The following is a 12,526-nucleotide window of genomic DNA, read 5'->3' on the forward strand; positions in this document are numbered from 1 at the left end:
AGAAAGACGTGTTATTGTGAAACAAGTTTGTTGCCAACACCCTGGAGCAAAATGGTGGAATCCAGCTGGCTGACTCGGTGGCAGCTGGTCAGAATTTGTTTTATATCTATTTTCTACTTACATTACTTTGCTATATCTTCATTGCTATTTAAAATCGAGAAAACGACAAAAATTGATCAGAAACAGCTTGAATTGAACAGGTTAGCCCTGAAAAAAAAATTCCAGAGGTTAACCAGTTAACTTTGTCAGGTAGCAAAGTCCTCGAGCAAGCCACAGCTAATGAAGTACGTAGCAGAAATCACCCCCCCCCCCCCCCCCCCCCCCCCCCCCCCCACACACACACACACACACACACACACACACACACACACACACACACACACACACACACACACACACACACACACACACACACACACACACAAACCTACCCACTTCTTTGCAGTGAGGGCTTGGCGTCTCTTGCTTAAAGTTTACTTTTCTGAAACCAAGAGGGATCAGTGGTGGTGGTGAATAATTTATCATCACCATGAATGGGCTCATTAGGTGCTTTTTCAGACTTTAAATGAGTTTTGTGGTTATCATTATGTGAACCTTCTGTTTGGTTGAAATGACCGTTTGGCAGTATCCTTGCTTGTAACGGGGGGCAGCCTGCCTCTTTTTATTTGAGGATTTGCAGTGGTGTTTTGCTGAGGTTGTTTGGAATATACAGTTAAGCTGTTCTTGCTCTGCAGCCCTGTTTAAGAACACTAGCAGTGTAGGTAGTAAAACTTTAGTAAGATTTCTTTAGAAATGAATTCAGTACATTTTGTTTAGTTTTCTCCAGAATTGAGGAGGGTGGGAGGAAGAATAATCACTTGTTTTTTGTAAGTTACTTTCTAACAAATGATCAGCTGTGATCAAAATTGTAGAATTAAATATTTGTGGAATTTGACCAGTTAACTTATTGCCAGGCATACTATGTTTAATGAAATCAGTTTTTGAACACTAAGTGGGGCAGTCATTTTGATTTAAAAATACTAATATCCAGATATCTTAGAATACACATATAGATAGCATGCAAAATCTGTAGATGTAAAATTAAATTTTCATTTCAGATCTTCAGTCTTCAATTTTACTAAATGTTGAAACACAATATGATTTAAGCAAGTTGTATATGGAGAAAATTACATGGAATTTGTGTTGTATATATGATGTCACAAAGCACTTAATTTTTCAAAAGAATAATTCACTGCCTGTAGTCACTGTTATAATAAATGCAACAGTGTACAAAGTAGTTCCTGCAAAAAAAAGAAAAATGTCTGGCTTGCATTTCAGATTTTACTGAGATTTGAATTGGCCAGACCTCTAATGAGACTGAGATTGTGGGAATTGCATATGCTGGAGAATCTGAGATGACAAGGTGTAGAGCTGGATGAACACAGCAGGCCAACCAGCATAATAAGAGCAGGAAAGCTGACGTCTCGAGCCTAGACCCTCCTTCAGAAAGGTCTAGGCCTGAAATGTCAGCTTTTTTGCTCCTGTGATGTTGCTTGGCCTGCCGTGTTCATCCAGCTCTACACCATGTTATCTCCAATGAAACTGTGTTCTTCAAAATACTGTCACATTATCGTAATTATAACTGGGTTTTCTTCAGGTTTAAATTTGGTTTTGACTGCAGAGAACAGAGAGACAGCTTCTGTCTTGGGAGATCTAATCACTTTTTTGTATCTTGTTGCCAGTCACAAGCTGTTCAATTACTTTTTGAGCAAATAGGACCTATCTGCTGTGGTTGGTCTGCAATCTAATCTTCAATTATTATTTGTTCAAACAGCTGTTTAAATGATGCTTGCCATGAGTGTCAGAATACTTGCTCTCAAAACATGCAGCAATCGTTTAATCCTTTCTGTTTTCGGTCCGCAGTTTTTCAAAGCACAAAAATAGAAAGACTTGGTCTTTTTAGCATTTAATTCTGTTAATCTTTTAGGATTTGTGGTCAAAGCAGATGAAAAAAAATCAGCACATTAGCCCATTCAGTGATTATTACAGATAACGTAGCACATTACTCACTTCTGCTTCCTTCCAAAATTCCACAAACAGGACTGCCTGGACAGACCCATTGTCTTAGTCTGTCTGCTCCTGCCCCACAGAAGTGATCTCTTCCTACCTTCACTCAGTCTTTTCTCCCCAGTCCAGTCTCTGTCCACATGTATCCGCGATTCCTCTGATGCATTACACCAGTTTCAAAATTTTCGGTTTTCAGGCTCCAACCGTTGCCTCTTACCATAGATGTGCAATTCCTTAAGGCATCCAACCCCCACCAGGATGGTCTTGGGGCTCTCTGCGGCTTCCTGGGGCAAAGGCCTGAACTCTTGCCCAGCCAACACCACTCTTCTCTGCTTGGCCGAGCTCATCCCTACCCTCAACAACTTCTGTTAACTCCTTTCGTTTTCTTCAGGTCAGAAGGGTGGCCGTGGATACCTGCATGGGCCCCAGTTATGCCTCACTCCTCAAGGAACATTCCTTGTTCCACTCTTATTCCAGCCCCACCTACACATCTTACTCTGATGTATTGATGATATCGTCGGTGCAGCTTCCCTCCCTTATCTGGAATTGGAAAAGTTCATACGATTTCGCTTCCAATTTTTACCCTGCCCTCATCTTTACCTGGTCTATCTCTGACTCCTGCCTTCCCTTCCTCAACATCTTTGCTTCTCTTTCTGAGATAGACTGGCTGCTAATATCCACAGTAAATCCACCATCACCCACAGGTACCTGGACTATGCATCCTTACATCCTCCTTCCTATAAAGACCTCATTCCATTCTCTCAGCTCCGCCATCTCTGTCGCATATGTTCCGATGAGGCCAACTTTGATAAGGGTGCCTCCAAAATGGTCACCACCACCTTCAGCTGAGGATTCCCTGGCACTGTTGTTGACAGTGCCCTCAACTGGATCCAACCTATCTCTTGAACTTCCACCCTCACCCCCTTTCTTCCCTCCTGCAACAGAGATAGGGTTCCCCCTTATCCTTACCTATCATCCCATCAGTATCTGCATTCAGAAGACCATGAGCGGCCACTTCAGCAAGATACCACCACCAGACGCACATTCTCCTCCCCTCCCTTGTCCACCTTCTGCAGGCCCCATTACCTTGTCCACTCTTTCTTCACTCGTGACACCCTCCCCACATCACTGAAGGTATAACACCTGGCCATTTACCTCCTCCCTCCCAACTATCGAAGGACCCAAACAGACCTTCCAGGTGATGTAGCACTTCGTCTGCAGTTCTCAGAATCGAGTTTACTGCACTCACTGTTCACAATATGTTCTCCTTCTACATTGGGGAAACAAAACATGGACTCGGTGACCATTTTGCAGAATGCCTATGTTCTGCCCATAAAAAAAGATCTTGCCACTTTAACGCACCACCCTGTCCCTTGGCCAACATCTCTGTCTCAGCCTTGCTGCAGTGTTCTAGTGAAGCTCAGCAAACTGGAAGACCAACACCTCATTGTCTGCTTGGGGATCCTGCAACGCTGTGGACTCGATATAGAGTTCAATAATTTTAGGCCTGAACTCTCCCACATCCTAGTCTTCTACCTGCACGCCTGGCTTTGTTATCACCTAGCCTGCCATCTCACACTACCTATTGTTCGCCACAAACAGTCCCATTCACAACCTATTCACCCTCCTAGCCAGATTGTTATCAACTCCTTTGTCTGTCAAACTGCTATTCTCTCTCTTTGGGCTCTATCCGCATCTTTCTTTCTCCCTCGCTCTTTCTCTCCTCCCCCCACCACATAAACTTTTCTTCGAACTACCATCAGTTCTGAGGAAGGGTCACTGGACACAAAGCATTAACTCTGACCTTGCTTCACAGATCCTTCCAGACCGGCTGAGCTTTTTCAGCAACTTCTGTTTTTTTGAATCATGTTGCTGGACCTTAGAGATGAAAGGGCCTGCTTTGTGCTGAATCAGATAATCTCAGACAGAGTACCAGTCTCTCATATCAAGCATGTCAGTGTTTCTTGATTCTCCCAGTTTGACCTTATTTTTAAACTGCATCCTGAGTTATTGTGAAATTTGGTTCAATTGTGAAGTTCTTCTCATTCCTCTGACCTGTTCCTTGCAGTTAGACCAGCATGGCAACATTGCTGAAGTGGAAAATGGGCAATTGGATATGAATATCAAGGGGAGCTGCGAGACTTGTAGAGACATGCAACAGCAACAGTCTTAACACTAGCCATGTTTGTGTTTCACATTCCATGTTATGATGCTTCATATACCTGTTGCTCTGCTCAACCTGGAAGTCACCCAAGTTGAGCCAAGATAGTTGGTCACTTCTGCATGCAGTAACCCACGTGAAGAGCTTTTCTGAAAGAAATCACTGAGAAAAGTCATTTTACGTTATGGTGAGTTAAAAGACACGAATACGTTTGGAGATGGTGCTATATGTAATGATTTTGAGATTTACCTTTTACTTTTTGCCACCATGGTATGGATATTTCATACTGTGCAGTTTCTGTTTTTATTCTGTTTGTGCGCACGTGTGTTCTTTCCTAAGTCCCCTGTCCACTTCCAGTTGTAGTGGAGTTGAACTTGTTGTGACATGAGGAAGGAGACCGACAAAGCAGGAAACTACAGATCATTGGGGGCGGCATGGTGGCTCAGTGGTTAGCACTGCAGCCTCACAGCACCAGGGTCCCGGGTTCGATTCCAGCCTTGGGCAACTGTCTGTGTGGAGTTTGCACATTCTCCCCATGTCTGCGTGGGTTTTCCTCCGGGTGCTCCGGTTTCCTCCCACAGTCCAAAGATGTGCAGGCTAGGTGGATTGGCCATGCTAAAATCCCTGTAGTGTTCAGGGGTTTGTGGGTTATAGGGGGATGGGTTTGGGTGGGATGTTCCAAAGGGCGGTGTGGACTTTTTGGGGCCGAAGGGCCTGTTTCCACACTGTAGGGAATCTAATCTAGTTAGCTAAACATCTGTCGTAGAGAAAATGTTAGAAGCTGTCATTTATAGAAGTTATAGTAGGGCACTAGGATAAGTTCAAAATAATCAGACAACTTGTTTTGTGAAAGGAAGATTATGTCTGATTAGTTCTTCTAATTTCTTTGAGGAGATTACCTGTGCTATGGATAAAGGTGATGTTTTATATGTGGAGTTACAGAAGACATTTGACAAGGTGTCACTCGAAATATTGTGAAAAATAAATGTCGTTGGTTTAGAGAGCAGCATACAGACATGGATAGGAAGTTGGCAAACTGTTTAAAGGAAGCAGATAGTTGGTGTAAATGGGCCAATTTCAGATTGGAAAGATGTAACTCGTGCTTTACTGCAGGATATGATGCTGGCGTCCCAACTATTTACAATTTTTAAGAATTACCTTTGATGAAGGAATGGGAGGTGTGGTTGCCACATTCGCTGATGACACAAATGGATTGGAAAGCAGCAGTGAAGACAACAACAGTTTACTAAGAGATATTAATGAGTTAATTAAGAGGGCAGAGTTGTAGCAAATTGGAGTTTAATGTAGGGCAAATGTAGAAATGTCAATTTTGAAAGGAAAAATAAAGTTTTAGCCTCAATCACTTTCTGTGGTAGTGAATTCTGCAGATTCTCACTCTGTGGATCAAGAATTTTCTCCTCATCACAGCTCTAGAAGTTCTAAGTTCTAAAATGCTTAAATGGTGACCCTTAGGTCTGGACTCCCCTACCACTGGTAACATCCTTCTTGCATCTAACCTGTCTATCCCTGTTGGAATTTTATAGATTTTCTTTTAGATCCATCCACCATTCTTCTAATCTCCAGTGAAATCAATCTTAACTGAAGCAACATCTCTTCATACATCAGCTGTGCCATCCCAGGAATGAATTTAGAAAACCTTCAGTGCACACTCACTCTCTATAGCAAGAATATCTTTCCTCAGATAAGGAGGCTAAAACTGCATACAATATTCCAGGTGCAGGTTTCACCAATGCCCTGCATTATTGCTGCAAAACATTCTTATACTTGTACTCAAATTACTCTTCTCTTTGGTCTTTTTAAATCAGTATTGTTTCCTGTGTGTGGGGACTGGCTTATTTTGTTAATTTTGTTATCTTCCACTCCCATTCTAAATATTAGACCCAAACTCCGATGTTGTTCTGTGGGCCCTCATGTCAGCTCATCTCTTGCCATAAAAGCACTGTCATTTTGTTCCTTTCAAGTTCCATGGCACGTAACAACCTACAAAGTTCTGGATGTGAGTTTGCTCGCTGAGCTGGCAGGTTAGTTTTTAGATGTTTTGCCACCACTCTAGGTAACATCATCAGTGAGCCTCTGACGAAGCGCTGGTGTTATGTCCCGCTTTCTATTTATCTGTTTAGGTTTCCTTGGGTTGGTGATGTCATTTCCTGCACTGGTGATCTCATTTCCTGTTCTTTTTCTCAGGGGATGGTAGATTGATTTGGAGCCAATGTGTTTGTTGGAGTTCCGGTTGGAATGCCACGCTTCTAGGAATTCTCGTGCGTGTCTGTTTGGCTTGTCCTAGGATGGATGTGTTGTCCCATTCAAAGTGGTGTCCTTCCTCATCTTTATGTGAGGATACGAGTGATAGTGGGTCATGTCGTTTTGTGGCTAGTTGATGTTCATGTGTCGTGGTGGCTAGCTTTCTGCCTGTTTGTCCAATGTAGTGTTTGTCACAATTCTTGCAAGGTATTTTGTAGATGACGTTCGTTTTGTTTGTCTGTATAGGGTCTTTAAAGTTCATTAGCTGCTGTTTTAGTGTGTTGGTGGGTTTATGGGCTACCCTGATGCCAAGAGGTCCGAGTAGTCTGGCAGTCATTTCGGAAATGCCTTTGATATAGGGGAGGGTGGTTATGATTTCTGGGCCCGTTTTGTCTGTTTGTTTGGGTTTGTTGCTGAGGAATCGGCGGACTGTGTTCATAGGGTACCCGTTCTTTTTGAATACGCTGTGTAGGTGATTTTCTTCTGCTCTTTGTAGTTCCTCTGTGCTGCAGTGTGTGGTGGCTCATTGGAATAATGTTCTAATGCAGCTTCATTTGTGGGTGTTGGGATGGTTGCTCCTGTAGTTCAGTATTTGGTCCGTATGTGTTGTTTTCCTGTAGACGCTGGTTTGAAGTTCCCCATTGACTGTTCGCTCTACTGTGACATCTAGGAATGGCAGTTTGTTGTTGTTTTCCTCCTCTTTTGTGAATGTTATGCCAGTAAAGGGTATTATTGATGGTCTTGAAGGTTTCCTGTAATTTGTTTTGTTTAGCGATGACAAAGGTGTCATCCACATAGCGGACCCAAAGTTTGGGTTGGATGATTGGCAGAGCTGTTTGTTCGAGTCTCTGCATTACTGCCTCTGCTAAGAACCCTGATATCGGAGATCCCACGGGTGTACCGTTGGTTTGTCTGTAGGTTTTGTTATTGAAAGTGAAGTGGGTGGTGAGGCATAGGTCCACTAGCTTGATGATGTTGTCCTTGTTGATGAGGTTGGTGGTGTCTGGTGTAGGTGTTTTCGGTTCTTCTCATAATGTAGTCAGTGTTTCTTTGGCCAGGTTGATGTTGATGACGTAACAGCCCTGTTCACATCCATCACACACCTTTGTCATCACTAAACCAAACAAATTAGAGGAAACCTTCAAGACCATCAATAATACCCTTTACTGGCATAACATTCACAAAAGAGGAGGAAAACAACAACAAACTGCCATTCCTAGATGTCACAGTAGAGCGAACAGCCAATGGGGAACTTCAAACCAGCGTCTACAGGAAAACAACACATACGGACCAAATACTGAACTACAGGAGCAACCATCCCAACACCCACAAATGAAGCTGCATTAGAACATTATTCCAATGAGCCACCACACACTGCAGCACAGAGGAACTACAAAGAGCAGAAGAAAATCACCTACACAGCGTATTCAAAAAGAACGGGTACCCTATGAACACAGTCCGCCGATTCCTCAGCAACAAACCCAAACAAACAGACAAAACGGGCCCAGAAACCATAACCACCCTCCCCTACATAAAGACATTTCGGAAATGACTGCCAGACTACTCAGACCTCTTGGCATCAGGGTAGCCCACAAACCCACCAACACACTAAAACAGCAGCTAATGAACTTAAAAGACCCTATACAGACAACAAATAAAACAAACGTCATCTACAAAATACCTTGCAAGAACTGTGACAAACAGGCAGAAAGCTAGCCACCAGGCTACATGAACATCAACTGGCCACAAAACGACATGACCCACTATCACTCGTATCCTCACATACAGATGAGGAAGGACACCACTTTGATTGGGACAACACATCCATCCTAGGACAAGCCAAACAGAGACATGCACAAGAATTCCTAGAAGCATGGCATTCCAACCTGAACTCCATCAACAAACACATTGATTTGGAGCCAATCTACCATCCCCTGAGAAAAAACAGGAAATGACATCACCAATACAGGAAATGACATCACCAATACAGGAAACGACATCACCAATACAGGAAACGACATCACCAATACAGGAAACGACATCACCAATACAGGAAACGACATCACCAATACAGGAAACGACATCACCAATACAGGAAACGACATCACCAATACAGGAAACGACATCACCAATACAGGAAATGACATCACCAATACAGGAAATGACATCACTTACCCAAGGAAAACTAACCAGATAAATAGAAAGCGGGACATAACACCAGCGCTTCATTGGAGGCTCACTGATGATGTTACCTAGAATGGTGATGAAACATCTGAAAACTAACCTTCCATCTCAGCGAGCAAACTCACATCCAGAAACTCAACCTGAGCTACAATTCTTCTCCAAACTCACTAACCTACAAAGTATTTGTAATTGAACTGTAGCTAGCGTTGCCATGTAAGAAATGTAGCAACCAAGACCACATGGACAGCAAAATGATAATGACTAACTTTTGGGCCAGCATTTGCAGTCAGTGGCTCTTCAAGTGTGAAATCTGGAGGGAGTGGCGTCTCTATCATCATGTAATTATACTAACTGCTTGTGAAGTTCTTTAATGGTTGTTTATGACAAGACATTAGAGTGAAATTGTCAGTCAAAGCAATCGTCACATTAAAGCATTTTCACAAGCACTTGATGAGCAAACGCAAAAACAGCCAAAAAATTTTAAAATTTTATTTTGTAGAGCAGATTAAAGACTAGAATGCACACACGAAGATAGAAGCTAAACCATTCTGAAACATCATTTGTAAAAGAAAAGTTATCTTAAAATTCCACTTATTAATCAGTTAAGAGCACCCCATTTCAGATTAGGTGTTTGGAATACCGAACTTGAGTATTACAGAAAAAAGGTACATTTTATCAAATCTTTGGTCTTGCACTCATTGGGACAATTGACAAGAAACATAAAAGTGTAGGGAAAACAGAATTTTATACTGTATGAGAAATGTGTGCTGTTTGGTTGGCAAGGGGCTTCAGTTGGTACAAGCATTGTTATGAATAAAGCATTGATTAATGGTGACTGGCCAATAGTTGCCATTTCTGCTAGGCTTTGATTGGCCAAGCCATTAAGAAGATGATGGCTGTTATGTATATTTTTGAGTGAACCTGATTGTGGACCTGTTCTCACTGTATACAAAGAGCAGGACTGTGTCGATCAATACACATAGCTTCCAGCACATGCAAGTACACCATACTTCAAGCCTGACTGACCACCCTAAATTGATTCTCAATATAATTCTTTGCACATTCAGGATTATGCAGCAAATATTGTCCTATTTTGGAATCACATATAATGTTAGACTGTGTTGAAAGTTTTACAATTGTATCCTGGTTAAGTACACTCAATACCTTGCTTGTTATGAACATTCAAAGGGGCATGTTGTTTGATATGATGTGTCAATCTTTGGAACATGTGGCCCGCTTTTCTGTCATCACATTGGTAACGCTTCTACAGACTAAAGTATACATGCCAGACGGTCATCCCTTTCCTATCATACTGTATAAATGTTTCCACTTACGTTGGGATATCCTGTTAAGGCAAGATGAAAAACCTCAGTATCTTTTCAGCAGTACTCAATGTAAACTTTTATTTGAGTCAGTTCTATCATTTTTCAAGTTTTAATCACATCACCAATTAAAAGCTAGTTTCTTCTGTTTGTGCAACTTTTGAGGTTTTGAATAAAGACTGGGAAATGGGAAAGTTGCTTGTTGACTTCAGTAGCTGCTCCCGGAGAGTAGTGGTTGGATGGAAGGGAGAATTTTAGCACATACTTGTCAATTTCATGTTGCACAAAATATAATTTAGATTTTCTTGAGTAATAATGTGGGGTTTTGAGGCTACTTCACATAGATCAGTTCATGCCTACAAAGAAGTACCTTGTAGACTTCTGTTTACATGTTTCTTCCTTAGCAGTTGGACCTATACAAGCAAATGAGCTTGAACATGTGCTTCATGGCAAAAAAAACTGCGCAAAATTAAGTTCTAACTTGTACTATTCAACATTTGGATTTGTGGAAGGTTATAAACAAAGTTTTTTTTTTCAAATCAGATTTCGGGATGTATCGTGATAAAGGAGAAGATATCCTTTATCCACTTTCTATACGTCTCCCTCTCTCTCCCCTTTATTTCATAATCCCCTTCTCCTCCTCCTCCTCCACCCCCTCCCCACCCCCACCCCCCCCAATTTCCAGAGAAGGGTCTCGACCCGAAATGTCAGCTTTCCAGCTCTCCTGATGCTGCTTGGCCTGCTGTGTTCATTCAGCTCTACACCTTGTTATCTCAGATTCTCCAGCATCGGCAGTTCCTACTATCTTACAGAACATAGAACATAGAACATTACAGCACAGTACAGGCCCTTCGGCCCTCGATGTTGTGCCGACCTGTCATGCCAATCTGAAACCCATCTAACCTACACTATTATGTTATTATTATCTTGTTATGAAGAAGCCTTGCATTTAATAATGCTTAGAGGGTTAAAGTTTTGAATGATTGTAGAAAATTGGATTATCTCCGGTTTTGTGGAAATACCTAGAGTGGTTTCTTTAAAAGAGGTTGTTGACTGATCACTGGTGGCTGTTGGAGATTTCTTTTTGATTAATCTTTTAAAACTCATGCAACTGCGTTTTATTTTTTGAAAAGAAAGACTACTTTGAAGCTTTTTAATATGCCTTCATCAGGGCAATTTGTAGAAATACAAATGGAAATGGGAAGCAACACTTACTGTAGTCCCTCCTTGGGGCCTGTTTCGAACAGTGACTGAACAGAGAGTTCTATGGCTAGTTGATGGACTGGAAATCCGTGAGGAAGGGCCATCCAGTTGATCTGTATCCTTGAAGAGAACGCTCTTGTTGAGTTCAGGATGCAACCAATTTGTTGTTTTCAAAAAGTAACTTGAAGGAATTCCCCAATGTTGTATTTCTTGAGCAAAAAATTTTGCCTTCAAGAATAGCTAATGGCCAGAAAGTATTTTGTTTTTTTTATTGCGTCCCTCTGCAGGGAAAGTTTGTTTCTTTTCTCTCCGCTGAAGTGTGTGCTTGCATGTGTGTGTTTTGGGTTAATAATACTTACATTTTATCAACTGTATATGTTAACCAGTTATTGCATTTGGATTACTGACATTTTTTATTTCATAAGAAACAAATAATTTTTATTTCTTAAAAGAAATTGATCAATTGATTTGGCACCTGATATAGACAAGTTATTTCACTGGTAATTGGGAAAAGTATTTTTATTTTATGACCATGTAGTAGTGGACTAAACTGAAAGTGCAGTCCTTCAGCTTCAGTCGTTTACAATCTTAATCTTAAATTTTCTTTCCCGGTTTCTTTTGTCCTTATCCAGTGAATTTCACATTGGTATCTTAAGGTAGCCACAATACGCACACAAACTTTATTAGACCCTTTGATTTCAGAAGCATTACAGATGAACCACATTCATTTGTTGGCATATGCAGGATTAAAGTCCCCATTCTCCTACCAGACCAAAGAGCTGCTCTCATTAGAGACAGATGACTGTTGATGGTTTAACCTGAGGGTCACCATGTTTCAGGCAAGGGGAGAGGTTGGGAAGGAGAGTCCTTATTGGTAACTTCAGCCAATGCGGGAATTGAAACAATAGTTTGCTAGGAGCTGGGATACTGAGCCAAACCACCTGAATTCTGTATTTTGCTGCATATACGGAAAATCAATTTTGGACCTTGTGTCAGCAACCAGGGGAGTTCCATATTTTTGTACAGTGAAGGCATTTTTAATGTCCTGCTTACACCAATGTATGACCAAATTCATTGCAGTTTTATTAGCGTCTAAACATCTGAGTGCAAACATGTGGTTTCTGTCATCCAAATGAATTACGCCTCAAGTTTTAATTATGTAAAATGCCTGAAGCAAAGTTATTTTTTCCCCGTTTCATGTGTTTTTTTTTCCTTTCTATCACCGCCTCAGACAGTGTTTTGAATGCTAAATTAAGGTTACAGGAAATGTTAGGCGAAAACTTGGCTGCAAAGTGTAAAAAAAATTCACAGTACACTGCTAGTCAAATCCCTGTAGATTAAACTCGCC

At 41.5% G+C, this 12,526-nt stretch overlaps 1 protein-coding gene across 1 annotated transcript in view; it reads left to right on the top strand.

The window, feature by feature from the left end:
* foxn3 (forkhead box N3) overlaps positions 1–12,526 on the top strand; it is a 328,149-nt gene that overhangs the window by 110,041 nt on the left and 205,582 nt on the right. The gene's annotated exons all lie outside the window — the stretch shown is intronic.

The sequence above is a fragment of the Stegostoma tigrinum genome, chromosome 10 (genome assembly GCF_030684315.1).
Source record: "Stegostoma tigrinum isolate sSteTig4 chromosome 10, sSteTig4.hap1, whole genome shotgun sequence".
NCBI classification, from domain to species: Eukaryota; Metazoa; Chordata; class Chondrichthyes; order Orectolobiformes; family Stegostomatidae; genus Stegostoma; species Stegostoma tigrinum.